The sequence below is a fragment of the Mus caroli genome, chromosome 10, assembly GCF_900094665.2.
Source record: "Mus caroli chromosome 10, CAROLI_EIJ_v1.1, whole genome shotgun sequence".
Classification (NCBI taxonomy): domain Eukaryota; kingdom Metazoa; phylum Chordata; class Mammalia; order Rodentia; family Muridae; genus Mus; species Mus caroli.
In genome coordinates this window covers 116,506,099-116,519,603 of record NC_034579.1, presented here as the reverse complement: position 1 = coordinate 116,519,603, position 13,505 = coordinate 116,506,099, and positions in this window count along the sequence as shown.

Here is a 13,505-nt window from a genome sequence, read left to right as displayed (position 1 = left end):
CATGTACAAGACCTAAATTGGCACCCAACACCAGTTCACTTTTATCTATCATTACAAAAAGAGACCACATGAACCTTTCAACAATTACCACAAATTAAGAACTAAAGTAATGAGTAAAATCTAATCAGTGGTACTTTGAAGCAATAAAAAAATGATTAGTGCCCTCAAAAATCCACTCCAGGTTTGACTCTGGGCTCCCTAAGACCTATTTATAAATCCATATGTATGGTAGGAATTGGAATGAGCATTGGTTCACAGGGCCTCCCATTACTATTTAATGAAAGGTAACTTGTCATCTCCTAGGTTAAATCATGTCATCAGAAGCTTTTGTGTCTCATGTAGATAGATTTCTTCATTGTAACTTACTGAAATGTTCCAGTATATGTCTGGTCTTTGTAATTAGCATAACTCAGAATCGCACTATGGCTACAGATTATCAGCATGCACAGAGATTATGTGTGCATGTTTATGTGTCACGTGTGCACTTATACAAACATAAACATCCACCAAGGATTTGGTTTTGGAACAATACTTTCTTTTGTTCCTGTTTTATGCAAAGTACAGTTGACTGAATGAAAGGACTTATCCAAAGCCACCCTTAATGATTCTGATGTCAGGACAAATCTATACAGGCTGTGTGCTGGAGCGTTAGAAGATGTTGGAATGGCAAAACTAATTCTTAATTATAATGTTACTGAATATTTGTAGTTACTTTAAAATTAACCTTTATATCCTCCGGAGGTTTGTGTTTATAAGAGTCACTTGGTGTCTCATAGAGAAACTAATTAGTCAGCAAATGAGAAGTACAGAGGGACACAAATGAGTTCTTTGTTTACTGTTACATGATTGTACCATATAATTTGAATTGTAATTAAATGTTTTATATTGCAAATGGAAAAATATTTGATTCAGGGATAGATAATAGCGGTAATTTCAAGTGTCCCAATAAACATGTTGACACGTGCATCGGGGACTATTGTATAGGCACTTACTGTTCAGAAAGAAGTAGTAATGGGAAAAAACCCTACAATCTCCAGTATTATCAAAAGACCTTCCTCTCTTCCACTGCCATTGTCTGAATCTCTGACTAAGGCCCTCATTTCACAAAAGCCAGCAAATATTTTAAACAGACAAAAAAAGGGAACATTCAGACAGGCACGATGGGTTATTATCACTTCTTTTCTATTATGCTAAAACATTCTATTCTACAGTATCTCAAAAGAGCCAGTGTTTCCAAATACACAGAGAAAAAATGTTTACAGAGAAGTTTGGATTGTCTGCCAGTTAACTGCAGTGATTGGCAAGTGCCTCTATTTCACACCATTAATCTACTCACCATCTGATAAGGGATGGAGGGGTTGTAGTAATAGAGGTTAGAGTTTTAGTTATTCTTACTCTTTTATGCTTGAGTGAAGGTCTTGACTCTTTCTTCATTATTATTATTATTTATTAGTAGTAGTATAATTATTGTTATTATTATTATTTACAATACAGCTATTTCCCTCCTTCTAATTCTTCCCTCCCATAGTTCTTCATCCCATTTCTCCCCCCACCCTTTTCTCATTTGTCTTACCACAGCTTATTAACCCAGTGCCACCCCTACATTGTTTATAGTGATGGTCCAAAACCTAGAAGTACAGTGCTTGATGTTTTTCATAGAAGGTAAAATTTATATTTTAGATCCTGAGAGTCATTTGACTCATTTTTAAACATTTCAATTCCATTTCCAGGAATTATAACTGATTCTTCATGTTCTTTGCCTTCCGCTGTCTCTAGACATATTGTTTGCTATGTATGATGGAGTTTTCATCCTGGATTCCAGTTATCGTTCTCCTGTGGATCATCCTTAGCAGGTTTAGTTTTAGTCAATTTCATACTACTGTTGGGTTCTGTATTTTGTGTGACATTTATTAAACTTCTTCTTTGACAATGTCATATGTGTGTGCAATACATATGATTCCTTTACCCTGTTTGCCCCCACAGCCCCATCAGAACCTTCCATTCTCCTTACAATTCACTCTCCTACATCCCTCTCTTTTTATTCTGTCTTGCCACCCACTAAGTTCAACCAGAGATGTATATGGCCATGGCTCTTGAACTATCTACTACAGCACAGCGGGTTAATGTTAATAACTGTCCCTTCTCCAGAATTCACCACTCGTCAGTATTCAGCATAGTTTGATATGAGCCTGTGATTGATTATTGATAGACCCAGTCTTGTGCAGGCCCCATGCATATAACCATGTTTGCTGTGAGATTATGCTTACAGTGGCTGTGTCAGGAAAGATGGCTGCATTTCACAGGCTTTCTCTTGAACTTCTGGTTGTTGCATTCTTTTGTCCCCAGTTCAATAATATTCCCTGAGCTCTAGTTGGAGTAGCAGAAATGTTCTGTTTAGGCATGAGCTCTCAATCATCACACATTCTTAGCATCTTTAGAAACAAGTCTGGCACATTTCATCATTCATGAGAGAGAGAGAGAGAGAGAGAGAGAGAGAGAGAGAGAGAGAGAGAATATCAGACTAAAGCTGTGGGCAGCATTTGTGAATGAATAAAACATAAATATTTAGAAAGCAGTTCAGTAGGCTGTAATCGTAGCCAAACAACTGATATTGTGGGATGGGCTTCTGACTGGTTTTCAAATGCCTGGTATGAATTTCTTTTATAGAATAGGCCTTAACTATAATCAGTGAGTGATTGGCTCCCACCCAGGCTAATGTACCACTATTACCCATGTAGGCACATCTTTCATATCATGTTGTATTAGGGCTTATTGAGTTCAGAGCTGAGAAAGATTACTGATTTCTCCTCTCCCTTACCACAACACAAAGCACCATGTGATGCCGTGACAGGTCACTAGAGGATAGGGAATATTTTTTAGCTCAGGAAGTATGCTATAAGACTTGAATGGAGCTAGGATCTTTCTAAATAGGGCCCTGGTATCTAGGAAATAATGCGAATTTGCAATTGAAAATTGGAACTTCTTGAAATTGGGAAGCTTCTCTACAGTAAAGTCAATCAAGTAAGGGGTCAGCATACTGAATGGAAAAAAATCATTATCAGCTACATAACTGACAAAGGAATGATTACCCTCTAGAATGTGTAAGAACTAAAGGAGGAAAGGAAGGAAAAGAGAGAGAGAGAGAGAGAAAGGAAGGAAGGAAGGAAGGAAGGAAGGAAGGAAGGAAGGAAGGAAGGAAGGAAAAAGGAAGGAAGAAAAGAAAAGAAGATAGAAGAAAAGAAAGAAAGAAAGAAAAAGAAAGAAAAACAAAGATGGTATTTTAACTGGACTATTACCTGAGAAGAGAATTCTGATAAGCAGAAACATTTAAAAATAAATATTTAATTTTATCTTTAACTTATCATTAGCAAATAATTTGTATAAGTGATCCTTGTTTTTAATGTTTATCTAGATACCATGATACGACTTCATTCCGTGCTCTATGTGGGGATTGCTCAATTCTTCTTCTACCCAGTGCTTACCCTTTACAAACTAGCACTTTTATAGTTTTCTCCAACTAGTTCCTACACTCATGGAACTAACCAAAGGCTCCTGCTAGATTGTCAGCATGGAGTTTTGTCTGATTTCTCCCCCAATTCTCTAGATTTAAGGACATGAAGAACCTGTAGCCTTAATAATAGTATAAAATTCTCCCCACAATTTTTTATGTCAGTGGGAACCTAGTGAGTTTTCTCTTTCCTGCCCCTGAGACTTATGTTTCCAGAACTATGATTGTCAGATTTCCCTCAGCAGGAACAACAGCCCTGCTTTAGTGCAGCTTGGTATCCAGTGGCCTCCTTCCCGACAATATTCCACTTGCCACGTAGGACACGGTATCACTGATTTGACAATCTTCACGTTTTTGCAATGTGAGATGAAAATTGAAGTCTGTGCTCTCATAGGGAGAATGTTTCCTCTCTTTGAGAAGCTAGTTACTCTGAGAGTAAGTTGTGAAGTTTCAGATATTTGAGGAAGACAGACCTGCTTTGATTTAAGCTACATCACTCATCTGACTTTATTTGATGCTCATTTTTCAACAGTAAACTTAATAATAATTTTTTTAAAAGAAGTAATGCATGTATTCCGGTGTATTATTGATGTTGTGAATGTTTTAACTCATCTTTTCTTATTAAAAATTGATGTTTAAGGTCTAACAAGAAACTAATAGTGGTTACACTAGCTAAATTATGTAATACTTTTAAAAATATCCATTGTTTGGCTAGGCAGAGAAGTCTGTTGGGATAGTTCTTGCATCACAAAAATCATGAGGACTTGTGTTTGATTTCCAGATCCCACCTAAAATGGTTCGGGAAGTACTTTATTTCTAATTCCCATAAACAAACATCTTCTGAAGGTTCTTCATCTTCAGGATGCATTGATTTTTGCATAAGTCCACACATGTTCTTATTTACCAATATCTCCCATTTTTTGTCTTTATATTTTTTCATCTGCTCTATAGTTACTTTTATTGAGTATTGGGGGGAAAAAAACCTCAACAATTTTGGTGAAATCACATAATAAGCAGCTTATGTATTTTAGATGACATTTGGTATATTGATATCAAAATATGGAGATTTGCTGATAACCCACCAATGATAACAATTACAAGTGAGGTTGGAAATGTTTGAGGTTCTGCAGATGGATTTAAGAAGAATCTTCCATAGAGACAATCAATTGATATAAAGTACAAAACAGTGAGTAAATGTTCTGGAGGTTTTGTCAATCAGAGCAGATTAAGGTGATTGGGTGCATTTCGCCTTGAGGCGATGTGCTTTCAGCAAGCTGTGATTCCAACTTCAGACAGCATGCTGAGTTCTCCTTCATGCAAACAGCCAAGCAAGCAAAATACAAAACGCTGCCCAAAAGGTCCTTTAAAAAGTAATCCCTCTTCTGAATGTCTCTTTAATGATGTAGCATTTATTTCCCATAGACTTGGATGGTTTTGAAAACTGCTTATTGTTCAATATTGTGTGAAGGCTTATATGGACGAGAATGGAGACATACAGTAAGAGAATACAAAGCAGTATGACATAATGACAGACATGGAAGCTGTTAAGTTAGATGGTATCTTCTTACCTCAAGCCCCTTTATATTATTTTCTAGGGATGCTTTAATAACATAACACAACATTGGAATTTTAAATGTGTGTTTCATATTGTGTGATTTTGGAGTACAGAAGTACACACTGAACGTTTTGTGGAGCTGAGCACTTTGATGTAGGGGAGTACTGTGCCTTAGATTTCCAAGGCTTAGCTACACTCCTTAAACTGGATGTGGTTATCTACACGCATAGTTCTGTGCCTTTCCTGGTTCCTTTGTCTCCTCCTTTTCTGTTTCTTCTCCTCTGTCTCAGATATCACCCATCCTCTTATGTAAGCATTTGCAACAGATAGACCCAGTTCAATCTGGATTATAGACCCAGTTCAATTTAGATTATATACTCAGTTCAATTCAGGAGATATTTTGACCTCAGGATACTAAGAATAGTTCTCAAAGGTCCTTTTTTCCAACTATGATGATAACTGAAGCTTGCAGGGGATAGAAAATATAAATATATTGGAGGAAGATGACTGTTGTAGATAGCCCTTGGGCTAATTATATTTGATGTTATTCCATTCTCCTGTGAGTGGTTGTAAATAAGGAATGAGTCAGCACTCAGGTGATTTCCTGTAAACCTGCTTCTTACCTTAATTGGTAAAATAAAGGAGAACTGATGATTGGGCAAATAAAAGGGAAGGTGGAGTGGAAGGTAAGGGGGAGAGTAGGAGAACATGGAAGAGGGAGAGGACACAGAGGAGGAGAAAGAAGGAGAAAAACAGAGCAGAAGCACATGGCCTGGAGAAACTTGAAGTTCTAAGGGGTCTCATAAGCTGTGGAAGATGGTAGTGTAGCAGTAGATCTGCCAAATCTAGGCGCACAGCATGGAATCATGTTAACTGAGTTGTGTTTTCATTGCTGGGGCACATGTGGGTTGGAGATTTACCTCAACAGATGACGCTGCAACAGATGCACTTATGTCCTGCGTCTTCACATTCAGTTAAGTATGATCTACCTATTACACATAAACACATCTTAGTGTTAAAATTAAAGGGGAGGTGTTAAAAGTTTGAAACATTTCTTCTAACCACTGCATGTTTGTCACTGTGACAAAAAATGTATGCCACAGATTAAAAAGAACTAAATTATAGAATCTGAAGTTTTGGTGTTATATAAACAGAATGTGAAAACAAGAATGTAAACTGTTGGCTAGTTTTATGTTAACTTGACATAGGTGAGTCTTCTGAGAGGAGGGACCAGCCCATTCTGAGTGGTCCTGGCTTCTATAAGAAGCAGGCTGAGCAAGCCATGGGAGCAAGCCAGCAAGCAGGACCCTTCCATGACCTCTGCATCAGCTCCTGCCTCCGGGTTCCTTCCATGTGTGAGTTCCTGCCTTAGCTTTCAGTCAGGCACTGTGGCTCAGTATATGTAAACCAAGTACATCCTTTCCTTACTACATTGCTTTTTTTTCATCACAGCAATAGTAACACTAAGACATAGACGATACACCAAGGCTTATGTCACTCACACACACACACACACACACACACACACACACACACACACAAATAGATGCAACCGGATGCTTCCAGATGATATTTAACTCCTATAAGGAATTCTCTGATTAGTTCTTAGCCAGGCTTCACCAAATCCCATATGGTTCAAGATGTATGTCATGACAACAGTGTGCATGTGTGTAAATAGTAATATCCACACAGTAGATTATTTATAAGTTCATACTTACATACATCACCACAATAATATGATAACATTGATTTTAAAACACTCCTAATTTACACTCATATTAGATCAAAGCCCTAAATATATAACTAGTGGGTAATTAATAATAGAACTAACAGTAATGAGTATATTCCTAGTATGATGAGTTAGAATATCTACACATGTAAATATATCTTTATTTCTGTAAATTTAAATATTAAAATGTAAAAGTGCATATCACAGTTGAATTTTTGAATGACCAATATCAATCACCAACTGTAAGAGAACTATATTTGTTGTAAAATTGGCATTCGTAACAACATGTATGAACTCATATAATAATTTATTTGTTCAAATCAGGAGGGCTTGACGTCATAAGGCAATGGACATATGTGTTTCCAGCCCTTAGGCAACTTCACAGCATCATCCCAGTGATAGGAAAGTGGTACTTGGATGGGTCCACCTTATAGGTGACAAACAGTAGTTGCTGTGGGCAAACCAATGACAAATCTCATAAACTTGCATATATAATAAGATAGGTTTAACCCTGAGTCTAATAGTTAACTGACTCTTTCACTCAAGATGTCTTGGTCCATATGAGACTCATGTAGCAAAATACAACACACTGACTAGTAAATTATGAAACCATTTCCCACAATTCTAGAGGTAAGAGAGTCAAAGATCAACGTGCCAGAAGATTTGCTATCTGGCAAGAAATGGCATTATATGGCTAGTATGGCAACTTATTTGTGTACTTGTAGAATATGGGCAAAGAAAAGAAAAAGAAGAACTTAATTAAGGAACGTATTACTCTACCCGAAGTCTTTTTTCACAAGAGCATTCATCCCATATAGCCACTTCTCAAGAACCTGCTTCTTACCACCACCACCTTGAAAGTTGATCCAAAGTGTGATTATGGTGAAAGCAAAACATGTAAGCCAAGGAAATGGATTTGTTCCTTAACAACTTTCTATTTAGAGTTCCCAGTATGGAATAAAGAGTATAATGCAACTCTCTTAGCATAACTATCATTAGTTAGCATATGAGATCAGAAACTCATGAAGAATTGATAAGTCACAGAAATTATAATTAAAATTATAATTTAGGAATACATTAATAATCGGGCACAGCAGCTTAAAACATGGAGCAAGTAGGCTTAAGAGTTCAGGGCTAACCTCAGCTATCCAGGATATATGAAATCTGAGCTCAAGAAATAAAGCAAAACACATTATTATATAAAATTTATCAAATCTTTCAGCAGTAACTTCTTAACATAGACTAGCAAAGCATATCAGGTATTGTTAATAAATGTAATTATAAGCACAAGAGACTTGGACATAATAAAATAGGATAGTACACCCAATCTACCTAGTTAAATATATTTCTAAAATATTTACTAAATGACTTCTCTGTGACAGCAATTGAGCTGGATGGTAATTGAAATTCAAATATGAGCAAATATTATTTTCAGCCTTCAAAACTTTTACAGTTTAGTTAGAGAGATAGATAATTATACAATAACTCAGTGCAGTATTACAGGCAGTGCCACAAAGAAAGGGATGAGAACACTAAAGGGAAACTTATTAATTTTACCACTCGGGGCTTGCAGTTCTGTGATTAAATGGGTTTATGGACACTTCTTAAGATAGACTTGAAAGTCAGAGGCTGATGCCTGGCACATGAGGCAGACTGTGCCCACAGAGTTGGGAGGAGTCTAATTAGAAGCAAAGGACATTTATCATGGGCTGAGGGTAAATAGGGAAGGAGCACTAGCTGTGAGCTTTATTTACCATTCTGAAGAGTCTGTACTTTCATCACTGACAAGGAGAACTCATTAATGAATATTCCTTTTCTCTTTGTAAAGCAATAGCAATGGTGTACCGAAGCTATATCTCAGCTAAGTTTATCTGATTTGCATGCTAGGGTGGATTAAAATAAGAAAAAAAAATAGCTGAAGTAAGAGAATCAATTACCAAGCTATTTGTACACAGAGTAACAGTGTACATGAAAGATAATGAAAGTCTATACAATGCATATAAAGTGTGGGTGGAATATATAAATGATACACGAAAGTAGAATCACCAGGATTTACTGACTGCCTGCAGGAGAGAAATAAGTTGCCTAGCCTTAAATACTTTGGCCTCAGAAACTAGTTCTTTCCATTCAGAAGTAATATAGTTAAGAAATAGCTGTGTCTGTAAGGGTGGGATAGTTGTTTACACCCAATGTACTTAAACTTGGAGGAAAGCATTCTAGTGTATGTTACAATCAGAAAGAGGAAACCATGTATCGCATGCTCTCAAGCAATGCCCAAATACTGCCAGGTGGTAGGGACCTGGATGAGTTAAATAGGCCAAGGGAAAGAGAGCAGACACAGGTCATAAAACAGGTCCTTCCACAAAGAAGGGGGACCCATCACTATCAAAAGGTATCAGAAGGTAGGTAGTGTGGCTAGGATTTTGCCAATTTGCTGGTTACTGAGAACTTCCGGTTATGTAGGATTCAGACTTGAGCGTGGAAATAAATTCAGCTATTAGAAGTATATGAACTCAGCTTGGTGCTGAGGTAGCGACATCAAATATCTACATGAGAACTAGAATATTGCTGTGATTTCATATGGTTTTTATTTCATTCTCTTAAGACTACAGCAAGGCCAAAAAAACACAGATGTTAAATATGTACTTCTGTCATACCTATATGATGCCTGTCTATCTAGCAAGAACTTATGATAAAAACAACATTCACAAGACACAAGGAAAGTATTGTATTAATAACCTCAAGCACATTAAGGAAGGCAGATATCACAAAAGCCCAAAGTCTACTTTCTATCATAATCAATAAGCAACATGAAGGAACATAAAAGCAGGCCCTTTTGTAAACTTGAGTTAAAAAAGAAATTATCAACTTTTATCTTTTGGAGTGAAAAACCATCCAATAAGATGTGAGTTTGTTTTTTAAAAAGATTAATATTGGAGTTGTGGAAGAGAAACTACAAAGAAAACAACAGCAACAGAAGATAAAAATATTAAAATATTGGCAAGGATATGACAACCACAATAGCAGTGTCAGGAAAGCAACTTATCAGAAGGAGCAGTGACACACAAAAGGAATGGAGATCTATCATTTCTTCAGAGTACACTGAAAATAATTCTACACATGACACAAACACATTTGCTTCATTTGAGGAAATATCTCAGTTAACCTGCACATGTCTTATCTTCCGCTTTGCTGAGGATTCCAGCATTCCTTCATCTATCTTATATCTATCTCCTCATCATCCAATATATTGTATGCCACTAAAGCACTATAATACAAAACTTATCTAAACACAATATAGCTACCCTTGTCATAGAGTCCATTGAATGATTATGGAAATAATTATGAACTGAATGACTACAGGGATAAGATGGAATGACTTTCCTAATGTGCTTTTCTATACTTTTTTTGAAAAAAAAAAGGTACTGATGTAGCTCACTTGCTTTCTTTTCCTTCCTTCCTTCCTTCCTTCCTTCCTTCCTTCCTTCCTTCCTTCCTTCCTTCCTCCCCCTTCTCTCTTTCTTTCTTTTATGAAAATACTCTTTAGAAAATAACATCCTGCCTGCAATTTGGTAGGAGAGAAGACAGTAAAATGCATGTGCACAGTTACTGGGACAGAAGTTGCAACCAGCAGTGATGTCTCATGAGCAATCACAACACAAGCAAACAGGTTTATTAAAAGGAATATTTGAAGTACATGGTCCAATAACTAAAACCAGGCAATGTGACCAGACAGCACTAATAGACAGGCAGGGAGTCCTGGTGAGATTCTCTAAGATATATTTAAAGATTTTTCAACTTCATTCTAACAGGAATTGGTTATTACTCAATACACTGAAGTAGATACTGTTGTAACTTTTGCATTTTTGTATCACTCTGGCTGCAGGTTTACATAACCCAGTTCTGATGAAGCTCTATTAACCATGTCAGGCTCTACGAGAAGACATGAATCTGATGCAAACAAAGACTACAAGGAAATCTCGAGTGTACTTATAGGATATTCAGAGGGTTAGGCTGGCTGACTGAAATTGTGGCGGATGGCATGTGAGCAGAAGTTAAGTTTTGGGAGAGTCCCTTATGCTTATCACAGCTGGATGGATGAAGAACGCGAGTGTCCTGTTCCAGAGCAATTGAGTGTAAGTGATCACAACACTATGTAAGGTGACTTAAATGAGATGTCCCTCTTATGTCTCAGGGATTTGAATACTTCAGTCGGTAACTGTTTGAGGGGAAGATGAAGAGGTGTGACCTGGCTGGAAGAAGTATGTCACTGGGGGGCAGTGAATGATTCTTTAAAAGATTTGTTCATTTGAGTTAGCTGTTGCCTCCTGCTTTCATTTGACATATGAACTCTCAGCTTCTGCCTCAGCCACCATGCCCTTTGTTCTGCCATCATGGATTCTAACTCTCTGTAACTGTGAGCCTGTAATAAACCCGTCCTTCTTCTAAGGTTGTCTTGTTCATGGTCATTTATCACAGCATTAGAAGAGCAACTAACACACTGCCTTTGCTCTTCTGAGTTTCCTAAGTGTAACGGCCAAGTCTGCAGATGAATAAAAAAGTCTACATTTCAGTGGAACAATCTATGAAGTTTCTTGTGGCTGAAGTAAAATTATTTCCAGCCAAGATATGCATTGCAAAGTAAATAGGAGGCCCAGAACACTTACTATCATGATATAAAAGAAGCAGAGATTCATTGTGCAAGATCCAGAATGTCCAAGTAATGTGCAAAGCTCCAATGGGTCTGAAGAACAGTAAAAATATAAAAATGATAGACCTCTTTAAATACCCAAAGGATGCAGTAGAAACAGAATGTAAGACACCCACTTCTACTAGAGAACTCAGAAACTGGAAGAAGTCCCCTAAAATTTCCACACTCTGTCACTATCTCAGTAGCCCCCACCTTATCCCCAGTCCTACCTCCTCTAACTTGCTGGGCCCCACTCTCTAACAGTGGCAGAACTTTCTCACGAATGGGATCACTGATGTGTGCTCAGCCTTTCTAGCACTGGTGTCTACTGAGCTGTATATATGCTGTATTTTCTTCCTGGGGAAGCTCACCACACCTAGCACATTTTGCTTCTCACATTTTGAGTGAGATTAGGTTACTGGCACATTACATGTAGGCTGGTTCATTGTGACTAAAATGCATGTTGGAAACCGGTGCATCCAGTCTTCTCTATACTGAACAAAGTCCACCAGCACTTGTTCATTAAAGCCCATGAGGGGTCTTTAAAGATGAATCAGTAGGTAAGAGAACTTGTTATTCTGCCAGAAGAATTCTCAGCATCCATGCCAGGAGTCTCACATATTCGGTACGTATGTCTGTGCATGCACACGATTTTCCTAGTTCTGTGGAATCTTTTGCATTTGTCTATGCACACAGAAACTAAGTAAATGGATGTACACATGAACTGTTTGAGATAATAGATTATTAGGTTACTCATGCACTACATGACACAAAAGACCACGGTTAATACCTATGTGCTATAATACTGCAGTAGGCTGGCCTAAACACATAACTAGGAATGAGGATATAAAGCCTTTTCTTCAAGTTAATAAATAAGTAAAGTCAGACTCCTTTTTATTAAAAAAAATGACTTTCTGAATTGGAGAAAACCTTTGAATCTCTACTTGAAAATGTCAAAAATCTCTCAACAGTCTGAGTATGTATGCATAAGAGTTCATGAATTTATCGAGTTTCCAGTGGTGGACAGACTCAATTCTCAGAGTCATTTATTACATTAAGCTGTTTCCATTTTGACTGACAGGAAAGTCTTCCTAGAAGCGCTGTCTGCATGAGTGAAACAAGCTGCATCTTACCCTTTATGACGAAGTGCTGTGCACAAGACACAAGATATTTAAAAATAATTTAAATACTACAGTTCAATGAATTAAAATAACAGGGTGCAGGTTTGTATGTGAGCTGATTTCCCAGAAAAACTTGTAAATTGTTGTTAGAATGAGCTCTACAGCTCTGGCGCAGATGTAGTTGTTGTAAATAAATAAGTATGTACATGTACAAGATTATATATAACATATACTGTTTGGTGAAAACTTCATTTAATATACATGACTTTGAAGGAAGGCATAAACATTGTAGCATATGTATGTATTGATGTATTTATGTGTGTTGCTTTAAGTGCTAAAAATAATGGAGAAGAAAATACATCAAAAATTATTCACATCCTCCCCGTGAATCCAAATCTCAGGTTTAAAAGAACTCTCTGACCAGGTTCAGAAATTATTACAGTGAAATTGAAATAGTTGAATCCCACATTTTTTTTTGTTTTTTTATACAAAACAATTGGTATGGTTTTAGTTTTACTGAACCACAATGTCAAAGAGAGGGAAAAAGGGGGGGGGGGCAGAGAGAGAGACAGACAGACAGGCAGGCAGACAGACAGAGAGAGAGAGAGAGAGAGACTTCTTAAAATATGGGATAAAAGACAGGAGTCTTAAATTGGATTAATAGTCTGAAATATTTGGAAATTTTAGTAAATTATTACTCAAATTTTTGTCCAGAGCACCTGCCGTAGACTGAGTTCCTGGTATGATTACTAATCTGACGGCTGCCTGATAGAAAGCACATTTTTCAAGCAGTGAGTTCAGACTAATAGGCAATCATCATACTTAAAATGTCAGCTAATGCCATGGAAAATCCACACTTGTTCAAATTAAGTGTGAGAATTAAGGCTTAGTAATGAGGTTCT